We start from the raw sequence: 4,013 nt of genomic DNA, 5'->3' as shown, positions 1-4,013 counted from the left end.
AACGGAGTTATAAATAGGCCTGGGCGAAAATTTCGTTCCGTTCGCGGAAATTGCGATAATTTGACATTTTCGCGTTCCGCGGAGAGCGCGAAAATGTCAAAATTTCCGGTTTCCGCAGCTTGGCGATAATTTGTTTCTTGCTCGCGCTGTAAAATAATACATTCTCGCGCGCGCGCGATCGCCTTACCTGAATCCCTGCGTTCGCCGACAAGTTTTCTTGATCCGGTCGCGTTCTCCATGAGATGTTGTATTGTTTTTAGCCATTTGCGCTGTCTCGCGACAGTTCGCGCCCGCAGTGACGTCATGCGTCGTGCGATCACGTCTTTCTTCTCGCGATCATGCCCCGCGAGAAGAGTGAAAACAAGATGGCCGCGCCCGCAAGCAACCGCATGGGTAAGTTGGCGAGCCGCGAACACGCAGAAAATACCGCGAACGGGCGGAAAAAAAACTTCCGCATCTTCGCGATATTTCCACGTGTTTGCGGAGATTTTAAACATTTTCGCGATAATAAGTCGCTTTCGCAAATTCCGCCCACCCCTAGTTATAAAGCATAAGCAGGAACAAGCAAAGAGACAAGAATAGAATTGCTGGATCAAGTAAGGGGATTCTAGTACTAGGGCAATACTATATTCAGGGGAACCACAAAGGAAGAAAATGTCAAAGCTGCGAGGACGGTAAACATGCGTAAACCAAGCAATGAGGGAAACTACAGCAACTAGGCAAAACATGCTGTCAGGTGTCTGTTCCATGCTGACAGTGGCCTAAATAATGACTTTTCCCCTCAGGAGTTGGAAGTTAACAAGTAACCCATGAAGTGAGCATGTGCGAATGCATTGTGCTGCATTGTATTCTGTTTGTGTAAACCCAATTTCATACCTGCCAACTTGCAGGACAATCCTACAGTGTGAGGAGGGGGCGGGCCTTGAAAGGGGTGGGGCCTCATGCCGACAAGTACCAGTGATGCACTTTTGAACCCCCACCCTGCCACAAACCTTCTCCCCCCCCCCCAAAAAAAAAGCTTGCAGAGGCTGGTGCCGATGTGCTGGGGTGTTCTCATACCCCTTAATGGACGTCGGCAGTTCAAAGCCTCGGAAACGAGCTGGAAAACCACTATTTACTGTGCTTTTTAGCTCATTTCCCCTGCCACCGTGTGATACAGCTCCTCACCAGGTGACCGTGTGATGGGAGCCGATATTATGTGTCACACGGTGGCACCATGGGAGTTGGCAGGTATGGAATTTCCAGAGCTCTTTACTCCCGACATTTCACCCTTTCCTGCCCCTCGGGTGACTCAATGTATCTGTGCTTTCTAAATCCTAAGGGACTCATTGTGATGGCCCATAGCTGCTAAGTTTCCCAGGTCTATGCATGAGGTATAGCTCCCATCCAGGATTTTTTATGTTAACTCCAGCACTTCTAGTCCTATCTTGTAATTGGATAAACAAGGCTCCAATCCCCAGAATTCAACGCATGAATCGTAGAAACATAGCGTGGCTGGAGACCTTTTATACACGACACAGCGTTTTAGATGTCAACAATGTCTGCAAACAATACATGCTTACATTAACCTCACCCTGTGGCCAGTGAGATTGTCTCGGCAGTCATTCTTTTTTTATCAGGGACAGTACTTTTGTGCATAAATATGCGACTATGATGCACTAGCAACAAAATCTGAATATTTATAGAAAGTGCTAGTTTGCATATATGCTGAATTCCTGGACTTGGATAGTGAGGGGGCGGCACAAATTATACACCAGTAATGATGACTGTGGTAATGTCTGGGAGGCCTCAGTTGCACCAGATGCCTGCTAGTGCCCTCTGCCCACAGTGCCAGGATGTGAGCCGACTCCTGTACAAGTTATACTAATTCAGATACACTATGCACAGGAATGAGTATTTCACAGAGGGGAGGCAGAGTGCATGCACATGCTGTTCATTTGTTACAATGTTTGTTTTTATAGCCATGAACAAATGAATAAATATTCATATTTGTCTGGAAGCAAGAAGAATTAGCATTGGCAGATCCAATACGCCTGGCCTGGCTGTGCTGGTGCAATGGTTATTTCATATTTTTTTGTGCAAGCATATGCCAAAACAAATAAAAAAATAAAAACTTGGCCACGTAAATGTGGCGACCGTATGCTTCCAATAAAAAAACACCTATGAGAAACATTCACTGATGTGGCTATCTAACAAATGCGTTTTTAAAAAGAAACCTTTATAGGTTGTGTCAATAATTTTACTTTTTATTTTCTTTCATGCGACACATGCGTTTTACCGTTTATATTTGCGACAGGAGCAAGACGAAATCATCACCCAACCAAGCGCCCACATTGCAGAACTGCAGGCAGCTACAATGAAACAACGTCACTTAACACTCTGTATCAGCAACTTTAAAAAGGTGAAAGAAACACAGTGTTGCCTTTTATAATAACGGCTTGTAAATAATGCGCCTCCTTTATAGAAATAGAGGTAAGCACCTCAGAACATACAGCGTGGCATGGACGTGTATAATTTACCCGAGGTGGTCTGAAATCTTCCAACGTATGGACAGATTTTCATTCTAGTTTGTAAATATTTGAAAAATGCTGCAGAAAGTCAGGCCACCTGTCATCACCGTTACCAGAAATAAAAATACGACAGGCGATTGTGGTGGCAGAGTTGTTTGGACCGTGCACTGCCAGTCTCGCGGGGTCTCCCCGAGCAGGTTCCTGCCGACTACGGAGTGCGTTTGGCAAATACGACTGATTAAATGAAAGTTCCGCATATTTAGGGTTTTATGTGCGACTCAAAGTCATTCCGGATATTTTTGGTATGTCACCTCCTGACGTCACCTCACCTTCTCTTTACACCTTTGCCGTGTACCTCCCCACCCCTCGCCCCTCGCCCTCTCCATATTACGCTTTACTCACTGTCTTCTCGTCCATGACAGACAGCACTTGACAGGGTTTCTCCTTGAAGAGTGGAGGGAGGGATACCTGTGGGGTTGGCAGGTGTGGGCATGAGTTTGTGGGTGCTGGGGCCTGGGCACACGTGTGAGCTCCCTCCGAGCTCTGAAATCAGTGGATTGTTAGAAATAAAGTATGTGGTTCCCCCCCTCTCAGGTACGTGAAGTCACAATGCGGGCAAATGCCGAGGCCATCAAATCAGGTAAGAGATAGCCCAGGCATAACACAACCATGAGATCCATAGTTGTTTGTACTATTCTAAAAATAAAAAAAATGAGTTACTGAAAGATTTTTCATACATTTGTAGCTGCGAGATAGAAACGTAACTAAATAAATAAAATACACGAGAGGCGGCCCTGATACTGTGTAGCTTATGATTCCCTTATGCAGGCACGAGTGTCGGAGCCCAAGTAGCTCGCCGTGATCGTATAGTGGTTAGTACTCTGCGTTGTGGCCGCAGCAACCTCGGTTCGAATCCGAGTCACGGCATTGCGGGTGGCAATGTCACGGCAGTTGGGCGATATTTTTGCAAGCTTTATTTATTTAAAACTCATTAATTGGGGTGCCATTTACACACATTAAAAGAAAAATAAACCTCTATGCATATTTTATGATATGACTTCACAACATGGTCACTGATTCTGTACTAAGCTGATTAAAACTCACTATAACTAAACTGGTAAATGGTTTCGCATATTCAAAAAATATTCATGAAAACGCGGATGTACTTGAAAATTAATTTTTCATTTTGATTAATCCGGACAGGATGGATACCAGTCTCACAAAGAATATTAGTGGCTAGATACATGTGAAACATAAGACATGTAAAAATAAAACGGGAATCTCATTAATAATAAAAAAAAAGATATATTTTGCATTTAGGTTCTGTTCCTTGTTTTTAGAACAGAACCAACAGAGGGGTTTTTCTATCTTCAAATTGACGGTCGCACCGTGAAAACACCATGCATGTACAGTGTATAACAGAAAGGGGGCGCTGCAATAACATGATTACAATAGCACAAGCTGGAGCTGCTTCGGGGACTCCGTTTCAGGAACGGGTTATCA

At 44.5% G+C, this 4,013-nt stretch overlaps 1 non-coding gene across 1 annotated transcript; it reads left to right on the top strand.

Moving 5' to 3' along the window:
• Positions 1-3,365: 3,365 nt before the first annotated feature.
• On the top strand, positions 3,366-3,437 carry TRNAH-GUG (transfer RNA histidin (anticodon GUG)). Its single transcript has one exon. It is a non-coding gene; the product is annotated as a tRNA-His (tRNA).
• Positions 3,438-4,013: the final 576 nt, after the last annotated feature.

This window comes from Triturus cristatus, chromosome 12 (assembly GCF_964204655.1).
Source record: "Triturus cristatus chromosome 12, aTriCri1.1, whole genome shotgun sequence".
Classification (NCBI taxonomy): Eukaryota; Metazoa; Chordata; class Amphibia; order Caudata; family Salamandridae; genus Triturus; species Triturus cristatus.
This window is presented reverse-complemented; position numbering and strand designations above follow the sequence as displayed.